Source organism: Paroedura picta, chromosome 4, assembly GCF_049243985.1.
Source record: "Paroedura picta isolate Pp20150507F chromosome 4, Ppicta_v3.0, whole genome shotgun sequence".
NCBI classification, from domain to species: Eukaryota; Metazoa; Chordata; class Lepidosauria; order Squamata; family Gekkonidae; genus Paroedura; species Paroedura picta.
In genome coordinates this window covers 70093125-70107888 of record NC_135372.1, presented here as the reverse complement: position 1 = coordinate 70107888, position 14764 = coordinate 70093125, and positions in this window count along the sequence as shown.

Sequence of the window (14764 nt, the reverse complement as noted above, 5' to 3'; positions counted from 1 at the left end):
AACATATAAGTGATTTGGATAAGGGATTAGAGGGGGTACTTATTAAATTTGCAGACAATACTAAACTGGGAGGGGTAGCAAACACAACAGAAGACCAAATAAGAATACAGGATGATCTTGAACTGGGCTAAATTAAATAAAATGAAATTTATTACAGACAAATGTAAAGTTCTGCATTTAGGTAGGAAAAACCATATACACCAATACAGGATGGGGGAGACTTGTCTTGGCAGTAGCATGTGCGAAAAGGATCTAGGATTCTTTGTAGTCCATACATTGAACATGAGTCAGCAGTGTGACTTGGTGAGTAAAAAGGAAAATGGTATTTTGGGTTGTATCAAATGGAGTATTGTGTCCAGATAACGCGAGATAATAGTACTGCTTTACTTTGCTTTGGTTCGGCCTCACTTGGAGTATTGTGTTCAGTTTTAGCACCACAGTTGAAGAGGGCTGTAGACAAACTGGAGTATGTCCAGAGGAGGGCAACAATGATGGTGAGAAATTTGAAGACCAAGATATATGAGGTAAGGGTGGGGGAACTTGGTCTGTTTAGCCTGGAATGATGATTGAGAGGGGATCTGATAGCCATCTTCAAGTATTTAAAAGGCTGGCATGTAGAGGATGGAGCAAAGTTGTTCTCTCTTGCCCCAAAGAGACAGATCAGAACCAGTGGGATGAAATTAATTCAAAAGAAATTCCATCTAAACATCAGGCAGAAGTTCCTCATCGTTAGAACGGTTTCTCAGTGGAATAGGCTTCCTCGGGAGGTGGTAGGTTCTCCATCTTTGGAAATTTTAAAACAGAGGCTAGATAGCCATCTGATGAGGCTGATTCTGTGAAGGCTTAAGGGGGTGGCAGGTTACAGTGGATGAGCGATAGGGTTGTGAGTGTCCTGCATAGAGCAAGGTGGTTGGACTAGATGACCCAGGAGGTTCTTTCCAACTATTATTCTATGTAGGATGGAAAAGGGGTCTGGGGACATTTCCAATATCACTCTTCCTCTTCAAAGGGGTGGCAGGTTACAGTGGATGAGCAATAGGGTTGTGAGCGTTCTGCATAGTGCAAGGGGTTGGACTAGATGACCCAGGAAGTCCCTTCCAACTCTATGATTCTGTGACATCATACTGATTCAGCAATTGTGGTAAATGCTGTCATATGCCATTCCATAAGCAATGTTTGTTTCCTACACTGATGAGCTTGTTAGTTTACCCTCATACATGAAGAACACACAAATGGACTCCATGCATATACCAGGTTCCCATCTATGTAAATTGTACAATGCGGTGAAGGCCACAAGATTTAGGAGATCCATGAGCACGGTACACTGCTTAATATGGAAGACATGTGGTCTGTGACTTTTCTGGGGATTCTGTACAAAAGGGAAATGATCTTGGGATCCTGATCAATTAATAACCATTCCACCTTTTGAAGAATATTGGGCAAAATGGAGCCTTTGCATTCTTCATGGTGGAACGCAAACATGCCTTTTGTATGTAAGGAGAAAGATCATATGTAAAGCTACTTTCACTTATCAGAGTAGGAGCTCATACAATTGTCCATTGACATAAATCTAGTGCATGAGAAAGGTAAATAATCTAAAGTCTGTTTGGTCAGACAGTTTAAAGAAAACCTATTTAGATCAATGATTAAGTCAGGCCAAATGAGTTCTTGCCTCCTTCAAAGAAAATTGCTAGTGAATGTCAGGGTCTGAAGTGATTTTACTTCCTTGACACTGAAGATTTAGTTATGTGAGACAATAATGAACAGTTGAGAGATATAATTTTAGGTATAAAAACAAGCACAGAATCTGCACATTTCAGAAGCGAGTGACTTTCAGTACTGAGATAAATATAAATGTTATATTTAAAGGCTAATTGCCAGGAAAAAAACTCATTGGACTTAAAAGATACCTCTAGTTATAACTGGTAATGTATGTAAAAAAAAAAAAAGAGAGAGATCTGAATTACTGACAAGTTCATGTTAGTATGAACTCTGAAATCCTGAAAGACTTTGATATCCAATTCTTTGCCATATTCTTCCATCAACCATTTCCAAGGCCCACCTTTTATTCTACTGCTAAAATCTTGTTCATGGTCTGATTATCCCTCAAAAAGGTGATGGTGCCCATTCCTTCTTATCTTTCTTAGAGGTGGGTGGATATCCTCTTATGAAAGAGAATATGGGATGGGTGGTATAGCAAGATACAAAATAATGCAACAAGTGCAATAATGGATAAAACTTCAATTCAAAATGGCAGCTGAAGGTAATATGCGTACTAGATTGTGGGGCGGGGTGGAAGAACTCTGCGGATGGCCTCCCCCTCCCCCCAGGACCTGGGAAGGCTACAGGTAGCTGTTATGGAACTCACTGGCATGGGCAGCTGTCACACAGCAAGGACTTGCAGCTTCCAAGCCTCAAAGGATAGTAGAAGGGAGGAACACCCGTCAGGGGTGAGGGACAGAAGGTGACTGGCTGGCTGCTGGACTGACAGGCAAGCTGCTTAGAGGAGGAGGCACTCAGGGGCGGGACAGCCGCCCTAAGTGGGTGTTAAGTGCTGAGTGGCACTTAAGCCATGAGACACACTCCTCCTCCAAGCCCTTACCAGAAATATATTATGTGGAACAGATGGTTCTTTTCAGAAGAATATGGAGGCAGTATATTTACACCTTCCACCATGCCTGTCCTGAAAGTATTCTGAGGTGGTTGGTTCAAGAAAGTGATTTCTACACTTCATACTTTTACACTTCACTTCAATTAGCTTCTCCTGCTTTAGACAAATTGGGATCTACAAGAAACTTTTTCTTGCTTACCTTTTCCCCTTTTAAACAATCTTCCACCTATACTTTCCCATCTCTTCCTTTGACAGGGTTTCTGGCCGCCAGCAGGGCCTTCGGGAATCACTGTGCGGGCTTCTCAGATAATTAATCTAATCATGTGCATATAATATTATTAGAGGGGGTGTTTAATCCTCCAATATAATTTTTATAAATTTTAAGATTTTTCTGTGAACCTAGGAGGCTTTCCCGGTTTGAAGGAAAATGTTACTTTTTTCAATGTGGGTCCAATCTGTGAATTTAGATATCAACAGACTGGCCTACACATGATAAATAAATAGATAGCTGAATAAAAGGGCTGTCTTAATAAAGCTGTTATGGAATAAAATAAAAAGTCAGAAGGGTTTGTAATCTAGTTTGGTTAAACACCAACACATTTTAAAGGGAAGCTTATTCAAGTGGCCAAGCCTTTTAAGTATGCAAAATTGGTAATAGGCCATAACCTTCCTGATCTGTGACAGGAATTCTTGGCATAGGCAGTCTCAAATTGCATTGACCTTTTCTACTGCCAAATTGCATTGCAATTTCATGTCTAATTTGCTGTCTTCTCCAGCCCTGGGTTCCCTTCAGCATTGCTACTTTAAAAAAAAAATCTGGCTCACTGTTTCTTGCCTACCAGCTATGGCTTGGGATATTTACCCTCATGTCTCATTCTGGAATCCAAGTTTTATGAAGTAGACATGATTGTATCCCTCTATTCACATCACCTACAGCCCAAGAAATACTTTTAAAAAGCTTAAGGCACTGAAATGTAAATGTCCACATCATATTTTCAGTTCTCAGCATTTATTCTGTACTTTTTGCTTCTGCATTGTTTCTCTCATAGGAAACAAAAATTGACTTAACAAAATGATGTAACGTTACAACTATGCCCCACAAGCTACCCTTGTCTTTCATTTGTACTGATTCTTAACTCTGATTCATCTTTCACCTTTGTCTTCACTCTTATCTTGGTTTACATAGATGTTTTTTCCACTTTGATTCCATATCTTAGAACTTGCTTTCTGGTTTCTATACCTCTCTGTCTTGTTTCTTGTGCAAGACAGGTCTCTAAGCTGCATAACCTTGCTGTAGCTTCTAACTCTGCATAGGCTTGATGATGCAAGTGATCTTGGCAATATACTGCAGTGACGAAAATATTGAATTTCGATTTGGAAGGCTGAGGTTCAAGGCTCTGCTCTTTCATAAAGTCCAGTGTGTGGTCTTGAGTAAGTCATTATCTCTCATCTAATCTACTTGACAACATTCTTGCAAGGCATGCAATACTCTTACAAAGCACTTTGTTACAAAATGCTAAAGATATGGTGATGCATTATCTCCTTGTTCATTCTATAGGACTTTTCATACAATGTTTCTTTTGATTGTACAGGTAACTACAGATAACAGCCAATCGGCTGGCCCACGGCCAGCACGAAGCATAAGAGGAGCCTGGCATTGTCACGTGGTCTCTTTCCTGCTCACTGCTCGAGCTGCTGTCTGCCTCCCTCCCTGTTTTTGAGTGTTTGGCCTTTTGGGTCATATATCTTATTTTATTATATGTCACAGTTGGCAGTTTATATGGGGGGTGGTGGATTTTCTTGGGTACAACCCGTGCTCTCAGGCTGGGCTGCTGCCCATTTGTGGGAGCTTCCTTAAGATGCTGCTCATGTCATTGGAGGCCACTTCTGGCTGAGCTGGCTACCTCACATGGCGGGGTGGCTGAGATAGCTCCAGTGGAGGCTGACACCCATGGGGCTTTCCTATGCTTACCTTCCCAGGGTCCAGAAGGTCTGGTGGTTAGGGGGAGCTTGACTGGTGGGTCACTCTGTCCCCATGGGCAACCTGCTGATGGGTTTCCGTCCCTGTAGGGCTGTAATCTGCTGGCTGCAGCAGGGGAGGGGTGTTTTAAGGATCCACTTTAGATGTGCCTACAGTCATATTGTTAACCATAAAGCTGCGACCCTGTTTATGCCAAAATCTAATAAAGCTGGCAGCAGCATGCAAGAGACAAAGGTGTAGGATGCACTTAAAAACCATGACCTACATAAAATTCTCCTATAGCATGACTAACCCTTACTTCTATATTTAATTCTAAGTGAGAAAACTGGGAAATTGCCCCATTCCTTATTTTTAACCTCACTTATAAAACAAAATAAAATCTTTCCCACTGAAATTCACTAAATGGTATTTGAAGGCATCACCCTCTTGAAAGGGAGACAAAATAGCTTGTTCATAGAAAACACTCAAGTCCTGGTTTTGCCATGATAAGTCCCTTTTGTTTTTTAATGCTAGTTGTACAATACAAATCAAACTTTAGTGTATGTACTTACCTGGCATTATGTCTGTTGCTGCTTTCTTTAATACTGTAAGTTTGCCAGTCATCTTGGACTGGGAGGGGGCTTTTTGGCAGTGCTTTTTTTCCCCCCTCATCTTTGGTTCTCTTTATCATTGTCATTTTAAAAAAAATTGCAGTAGGGATTTATCAGTTTAATTAATCTAATCTCTTCAGTAGCATCAATATGAATCCAAATAATTTCTAACTGTATTTTGTTGATCCCTGTATCCTCTGAATAAGTATAAAGAGGTTCTGTAACATATGGCAGGATTTCTTATCTGCAAGCTTTCCATTAGCATTTTGGATTAAAAAAATAAACTCTTTTTAATTGGAATAGAATTGATGCCTAAGAAAGAAAGGCTACCTTGGCATGTTTTCCCCTTTGTTAAGACTACATTTTAAATGATTCTATATGTTATTTGTAATATCTCTGAGAATTTTTATAGCAAAATTACAGCAGTGGGTACGGTAAAATCCAATGCTACATGAAAGCCAGAAAGCATTTTTTAGAAATCAGGATATGAAATAGCCATTTGTTTTATGTAGGAAACAAATGATGTTTCTGCAAAATTGTGCTGACCCAACTGATTGCTTGGGTATAGCCTTGACCAGAAAATTCATGACAGTTCTAATCTGCTTCCTCGACATTTGAACAGATGATTGACACTACTGTATCCTAATATTCAGGGCTTCATACATACATCCTTAGCTATTGCACAGGCCCTGCGGTGCTCGGCTTATTTGGTTTTTGTTCCTTTCATCCTAATTATTGTCAGATTTTCTAGCCATTTATTTACATTATGTACCATGCTACTATTGTGATGTTTTTAAGGTATTTCAGAAGGTTTGTAAACTGTTTCAAGAGCTTTGATGAAGAAGCTCATAAACTGATTAATTCAAATCAAATCAGAGGAAATGTGCATGAATCACACTGAATTTTTATTCATCATATTATAATAGCAGTGGAATCCTAAGAAGCACTGTTTAGGGTTGCTCTCTCAACCTCTGGTAATTACACATCTTTTCCTGTCCTGTTTTATTCTGTTACTGCACTATAATAGGTGCTAATCAGTCAGTTATATTTTAATGCACATGGCAATTGAAGGAGACATTTGATTGATTGTGAAGGATCCACAGGTGGACTAGACAACTTGAGTTCCTATCTAACCTCTATAATTGAATTTGTGCAGCTTATTTATAGTCTGCATTTCTCTCTGACTGATTATGCATAGGGTGGAAAGGCATGGGCTGGTGGCAACATGGCTGCGAGACTAATCCCTATTTATGCATGATGTTGTTGCCAACCCAGCCCCCTCCCAGCTCTGGCCCCATTTAGAACCTCTGATGGCCCACAGAAAGGGAATGCTGGCTCTTCAAGCCCATGCACACAGGAAGAACCAGGTCTTCCAGACCTGGCTCCTCCCTGTGTTATGGTGGCTGAGGGTGGACCAAATATGCCCTGCTAGGCTCCATGGCAATGTACGGTGCCATGGGGTTGATTAGGGCTTTGTGCACCATTTTGCAGGAAGGCGGGATTGTGGTATACTGCAATCCCACCTTTCTGTAAAATGAAACACCCCCACTGCTCCCAAAGCAGAACCATTCCATTGCAGCCGCATTCCCTGGGGGGACACATATCAGTGTGGAGCTGGTCCATTGCCAAAATGTGTTCCCCCCCCCCCCAATTTACAGCATTCCCTGTGTATCTTCTGTTAACAGCAGAGCGGCAATGCTCTGGCAGCAGCCCAGTGTGGCCGCTGCCATGCATAATCATTCACTGAGTCTCAAGACAGATCACAGGAGAAAGCAGTATAGTTAGACAGCACCTGATTCCCTCCCCCACCACACACCCCATGTCATCACTTTGTCAAGGACAATGGTAGTTCTGTGGATAGTTCCTACTTGTCACAGCTGGCGGTGGCTTGGGGGCAGATCCTAGGGCATAACCTGCATCTGCGAGCCGGGTTGAGGCCCAGTTGTGGGAGTCTCCCTAAGAGACTGCCATGGGGATCTGGGCAGCCTCACAAGCGGGAAGCTGGTCTCAACCCATGGCGGGGCAGCTCAGTAGGCTCCAATCGAGGTTGATGCCCATGGGGCCAGCACAAACTTGCCTTCCCAGGGATTATTGGGCCTGATTGTTGGGGGAGCTGGGGGAGCTTTTGGCCTTGGGGGCTGTGGCCTGCTGGCGGCAGCAGGAAAGTGTGGGTATAGATCCACCCATCACCGATGCTGTGCTGATACTCATGGCTTAATTTGTATAAGTTTTAATAAAGCTGTGGCCCTGTTTTGCCAAAGATAGTTGTTGTGCCTAGTCTTTTGGGAAACAGAGATGCCCTCCTACCTCCACAATACTGTTCCTTTTCACAAATGGCCAGCTACTCTGGCATCATGTGTATGCATGTAAGAGGACATACCTTTCACAGGAGAGACCTGTAGAAGCATCTTGCTCCTTTTAGAGCCATTAGAAGAGGGACAAAGATCACAGGAGGAGAAAGAGGAGTCAGAGAGAATCTCCCACACTGAGACAAAGAGAGGCATCCTGTTCATTAAGGAGATTAGAACTAAGTAGCTTCCCCAATGTCCAGGCATGCTGAATCACCTTAGTCCAACAATACCTATGACAACCATTGCTGTAGACTAAAATCCTGTTACATTGCATTTCATAATTTGTAATCCACCTTGTATTTCAGTGAAAAGGCTAGGATTTATATGAAGATGATGATAGAATTTGTGACATAGTATGGGGGTAATGATGTTTAAAGTTCTACAATATATTGCAGTTTATACTTCAGTCACTAGTCTATGAACTGGAACACATTTAATCATTATAGTTTCTGACTATTGAAACAAGCCGTAATATAACAGAGCATTGTGTATTTAAACAAACTTATTTCTGTGTTATTGTGGCTTCCCCCACCTCCAGGTAGCCAGATCTAAAAGTTGTTGTTAGAGTCAGTTAAATGTTTAGACATCTGACACTATTTAGATACAGTACAATTTTCTTCTATTGTTGTTCTGTGCCTCCAGTTACTGGTAGATCCACTACTTAGAAATGAATTTTCAATATACTTTCTGCATTTGCAACTGCTTAAATTTGTAACTGCTAAAATTCAATGGTTTTAAATGTTTTTGAATATTGTTGTACAGTTAAATGAAAACTTCTAAGAATAATTTTTATCTGGCATATCATTATTCTTAGCAGGAGACTGGATGTAATAAAATGGATAGGAAAACAAAAGAATTTGGTGGCCATACATTAATGAACTTTTGAAAGGGATCAAATTGGAGAGGAAAATTAGGATAGGCAAAGCTTAGATCCTGGATGGTTAGGACAACAGTTCAGTAGGTTAGGGTAGTACATTTTCCAGTATGTTCACAGTTCTGTAAATTTTATTATTATAATTATAAAAGTTTTGGAACCTGTTGGAAATATTGATCTTTGTAAATTAAGAAATATAAATGTAATTGAATATTTCTTTTAAAAGATCAGTCTGATAGAGATGCATTGAATTGTCGTGATCTGTTTTCCACATTTGGGCCCAATCTGCTGTGTTCCATTTCCATTGGAGAGCTGACAGCAGAAATATTTATACTTGAAAATATTCAATGTTAACCGTACAGTGCATTATATCTGTACATAATGAAGTCTTTAAATGGTAATTTATTAATAAGTGAGAAAAAAACCTTTTTTTCTATAGGTCACCTATTCAAATTCAGGGGCCCACCTTTACAAAATCACTACCATAATTAGTACTTTTGCTGTCATTCTCATGTTAGAGGCCAAGGATTAATGGGCATGGAGGAGAGATTACACTTACATTACTAGGGATTATAATACTGAAATATATTGTGAGGGCCATATGCAGAAATTTGCCCATCATGCCATTTACACCCTACTTGTATTTGCAGATCATTAGAGATGCTCATTTTCATAATCTCACATTTTGGTGATTTTTAGTTACAGGATGTTTGAGAAAATTAAATTACAGCTTCATTTTAGACCTCTGGATTTGACTGAATTGCATGGAATGTAACCTTTATTTGCAATGTTCAAAAAAGAGTTTTCTAAAGAATTTAGTCCTCGTGAAACGGAAGCATTAGGAAGAGAAGAATATTCTTCTCCATTCATGACAAAGAGCATAAAATCCTGCAATCAGCAACATGCACAGCGCACACCAGCCTCTTAGGGTTTGAAGGCACTAGGGGCGTGGCAGCTGTTGGAGAGGGTTGTTTTGCCGGCCTAAATTTCCATCAGTTCTGGGGAACATTTCCTGGCTAGTGTAGCTTAGGGACCTGTGATGGATAGCACTTAGAAAGTAAGACTCTAACAGTTGAAATAAGAACAGCAGTGAGTAAAGAGTTTAAAAGCTTCATTAAGTAGACAGAACCAGGGGTACAGACTACTCTAAGCCCTGTGATTGGCCAGCCACAGCTGAGGGGGGGGGGAGTTGATATACTGGAGGGAACAGAGTTCAGCCTGAGACTGGTCTGAGAAAAGTTTGATTCTTAACTGATAAAATCCTCTGAAGATAAACTCTAGTGTGAGATAGAGCAGAGGTTTCTATTAACAGCTAATCCGCACTGGCCAATTCCACACAGGTGGAAAAGACTGAGTGGGGCAAATCCCTGCTTCCACATGATGTCACTGGACAGGCCCCTGACTCCTCCCTGCCCTATGGTGGCCCAGAAGGAGCAAAGAATGCCCCGGTCAGCTTCACAGCACTTTGCTGCTCTGTGGGGCAGACCGGAGCATTCATTTTTATTTAGTAGGAAGGTGCAAAATAAAGAATACCCTCCTGCACAATAAAGAACACCCTGTAAACCCTTTAGACCCCCGCTGCTGTTTTGTTTCCCAGACTGCTGCAGTCCATGCAGCTCTGCAGCAACACACCACCGGTGGCCTGGCACAGCCGCCATCGTGTGGTATTGGCCTGTTTCTGACAACTAGGGCAGTTATTTGGCAGTGAGAATTAAAAAAAGGGTGGGGCAGTGAACTTCATTTATTAGCAAAGAGATCTGGGCTAGAAAGAAAGGACTAGTTCAGCCTCTAAGGACACATCCTATTTTGAAGGGAATACTTTGGAGTGGGGAGGTGTGTCAAGGCCTCTGTCATAGGAGACAACTAACTCCTGATGCTGGCTGGACCTGCCTCCTCTCCTGCTGGTGCAGATGATTGCATTGCTAATGCTCCAGAGAGGAAGGCCTGGGTGCTGCCCCAGCACATCTCTAAGATATCTCCAAAGTACACTGCTGTACTTCTAATATATGCTGGAATACAAGCAAGTTGGCTTTTCCTGTGCTTTTCCTCCTGTTCAGGTTTGAATTGAAGATACAATTCAGACTTTTTGGTATCTGATGTAAAATATCCATTGGTGAAAAGAATGTCCACCAAAGAAGCAGGGACACCTGTCCTCATCCACCAGTCCAAAATATACTGTGAAATGATACTCCTGATGGATGTAAGCCCCAGAAACATCATGGGGAGAGACTCAGCCAAAATTTTCCCTCCCCTTCCATCAGTGGAATGGTGTCTATAAAATGCAGCTAGATATTAAACATCACTGCATGCCAACTATCATATGAATTAAATAAATACTAAATGGCACAACATTTTATCTATCAAATATTGAAATCAAATGCTATTAGGTGTCAATTAGATATATATTTTATGATCTGTAAGCTATGCTAAGTAACTGCAATAATACTCATGGAAGGGACCTTTCTTGCTATCCCACTCCTGCTGTGGGCTGGCATGCACCTCAAAATCTTGCTTATGAGGACTGGTAGATCCTCAAAGAATGTGAACTGGGAGCCTGCAGTGGTAGATGGGATTTGGTGGAAATTACTCTTCTCCTGTGTCAACTGGTGGAGCCACTGAATATTCATGGGACAACTACATTCATAGAAAATACCTTTCAATAGAATACCCAAACAAAGAATTTGTGGAGCAAATTTATTTTCAGTGTGGATAAGTTTGATGCTAATTCAAGCATGCTTATAGGTGGTGTGCTAGTTAGGCCAAGTTGAATCATACTTTCTATCCATTTCCCTTCAGACTTAGATCCATTTGGGAGGAAAGGAGCTTCTAAACTATTGGCTTTTCCTGGAATTCTCAAACAAGTCTTCTGCTCTAAGATGAGCAAGGTAAGTTGTAAGGAGTCTAGTGAATAAAACAAGTGTTTATAAGTCCTGTACTGTACTAGCTGCACATACTAGCTGCACATAGTTCAGCAAAAATGTTCTAATTCAGTGACATTGCTCCTGTAAGTTTTTGAGTGAAATGCCAGCAATATGACAAACTGGTCTAGATTCCCTAGTGGGTATGTAAGTGCAATCTCGCTGATATAGATGGATTAACTCATTTAAAAAACAGTTGTAGGCCCACTGCTGGCCATATCAGTCTTTCATTTATAGATTATTATTATTCATAGCACTTCAAAATGTTCTTCTGTTGAGTCAGCAGCAGCTACTCAAAGTGGTTGCTCATACCAATTTTAAGTTGCCTGACATTTAGCAAAGAAAGATTATAGAGACAGAGAAGGACAATCGGAGTCTGTACTAAGCAAGTGACATTGAGAAGTCGGGAGCCAAAATGGGTTTGTGTTTTTTCAGAAAAAGCTCTTACAATTTCTGCTGTTTTCCCATCCTTTGTCAAGTAACTGGATCAGTTTTCATTGATTTATTCAAACCTAGTAGACTAGGCATGACAGAATGTCTGTGGGAATGTGTGCGATGCATATACCATTGAACATTTAGTACTCTGAGATTATCTATCTACATTTAAATTACAAATGCACAATACCATACATTTTGGGTTGAAGTAATACCTCCTCAAATTATTTTTTTTTAACAGCTCAGTTATTCTGCCAAAATTATGTTGTTGTTCTACACTTAACATTGGCATGTAGGGTTGCCAGGTTCCTCAGTTGTGGTGGGGGAAGGGGGCGAACTTATGAGGAGTAGGGAAAAACACTAGGGGCCATTCCGCACAATGACCAATGTTGCTAAATGTTTGCAGTATGCAGAAATGCTACATTTAATAGTGGAATTTTGTCATTCCGCACACCTTCAATTCTAGTGGAATACTGAAGTCCCAGTAGCATTCTATTCATTCCCCCACAGGTTTCCGGTCTCACTGGAATCACAACAAAGGATTTTTTTCCGCGCTTCTTCCCGTCCATGGCTGTCAATCAAACAGAACAGCCAATGAACTATTGTCTTCGTGCTCCCAAAAAGCCCCTTTCCCTTTAAAAACTGTTTTTTAAAAACCCGAAAACACCAGTAGCAATGAGTTTTTGTTCATTCGATGTCTCAAGACCTTTTTCGCTGGGGTAGGAGCTGATGCTTAATTGTTTACACACTCTTCAAGAACCCCCCTCCCCCATGGGTGTAATTTCTGGCCGAAATTACGGGCAGTGTCGAACAGGGGGCTGTATTGTGCTTGGAAACTTTAAACACAATTGCAGAAGGGAGCTTTCTTTTACTGTTAAACACTTCTGAATTGCTTGTGGAGGGACTTCAGCCAGAGAAGTCTCGCTTATTCATTGCTTTCGCCCATTTAAGAGGTAAAAAATGGCGATCGCATCTCCGGAAGCTTGGGGGTGAGAGCTAGGGAGGGACATTCTTTCTACCGCTATTTTGAGAATGCACATGTCTTTCACTGATGTGTTGTGGCTTGTGCTCGCAAGTGTAGTGTTTTCTTCAGAGGGAATCCACTTTTCTGGATTTCCTCCTAAGTGCTATAAAATTCTTATTGTTGCTGGAGTTTTGCGGGAGTTTTGCGGTTTGTTTACAACATCATGCAGAACGTTAAATTAATAGCCAGGAAGAAAATAAGGCTGCACCAGTAGGCTGGGGAGAGAAAGAGAACAAGGTGCAATGTAGAGCAGTCTATTAGATTGTAGAAGGAAGGCAGTGAAATCTCAACAAGCTGCGACTAGAGAAACAAATGACCTAAGAGGCAGGCCACAATGTGTGGTTACCTATAGGATTTGAATGTGAAGTGTGATGCCAAATGCAAAGTACTTCTTCAGCCTGCTTCTTTCAGTCTGAGCTGCATGCCAGAGACTAGCTTGCAGCCCAAAAGTCTGTGTGTCCCACTCATTCCCTGCTGGACTAACTTGTGGAAGCTGTTTGAAAACTGAGTGGCTGACAGCCAATTCTGGGCCCAGATGCTCCAAATCATGCTAGTTTATCTCCCCCTTCCATGCAGTCATAAATGATCCTCCAGCCCATGGCTGGGAGAGAGCCTATCTTGCATTATACTTACTAGTTTTACTTCATGTGTTTGTTACTCAATAGAATATGCTTAGTTACGATCCCAGCTTTTGTGAGTCTCATTGAATTAGCTCTAAGATAAATAGCCAATATCTTAATGTTTTCCAGTCTTAGAAGGGGGGCAGTATTGGTAGATTATTTACTAACAAGAAGGTACATTGCTTTTTATAATCATCCTAACAGTTACTTCAGTGATCAGGAAATTATCTTCCCTAACAATATCAGGAGGAATTTTCAGAAAAGATATTGGAAATGTTATACTATTTCATTTCAACCACTGTTCTACAAGAATCTCTAGAAATAAATCACAAAAATTCCACTCAAAGCAGCAAGCCTACAAAATTCTGCTGCATCCTTAATTCAGATGCACTCTGGATAGTGCAAACAGATCTGGACATCACTTAGCCATGTTGAATGATCTATAATGTACGGTGCCCTCCAGATGAAGACAATGGAAGAGCTGAGCTTGTCCTGAGACAACACCACATAGCAAACTCTGCTGGGGTGTTCATTTTGTGATCCCTGAGAGACTAGATTCCTGGTAGGCTGAGAAAGAAACTGAAGAAGCCCTTTCAAGTAAAAGGCCTGTGGTGATGCGGCAACAAGTTAGAGGAACTATGGCTGTGAAAGGTACAATAATGCATTAATAAATAGGCAGCAGCCATTTTTGAAAACATTTTCACACTCCCTGGAATGGTCATTTTTTTAGCCCTATCCTCATGCAAAATCTATCCTCATGAGAATTTGATTCTACCCTCACATAGAAGAAATCATGACATTTCTGGCTTCTTCTTCTTCTGCATCATAATAAAGGATATAATGAACTCTAATTTTTTATTGGCTGTCATAATTAAGTCAAGATTCATATGTATTTTGACCTGTCCTTGTGTACGAGTGTCTTGAATGTGGAATTTCCTTTGTCACAACTGCATCCTAAAATTCTGTCCCGGTTTAACTGATTTTCTAATTGTATAACACTGAAAATTGGCTGGAAGAGTTTCCCTTTCCTGTCCTACCAGACATTAACTGGGTTAAATATATAATACCTCTATGAAACTGATGGTTCTGATCATTGACAGGTGGTTGATGTAAATGGCTCCTTGTGATTAGTTGCCTTAATTCTTTCTCATAGTTATTGACCCATTTGTCAGCCAAAGCAGTCTGTCTACAGAAAGTGTATCTAAATTTGGTTCTTTTTGTTTGGGAATATGTTTGGGCTGCAATTGCTAGAAGGTAGAGGACTGAGAACAGTTCTTTGGGCTTCTTGAACTCTTTGGGGAATCCAGCCAACATGGATGTACTTCCTGCTTCTTTTCCACTTGAAAGCTGCATGAATATA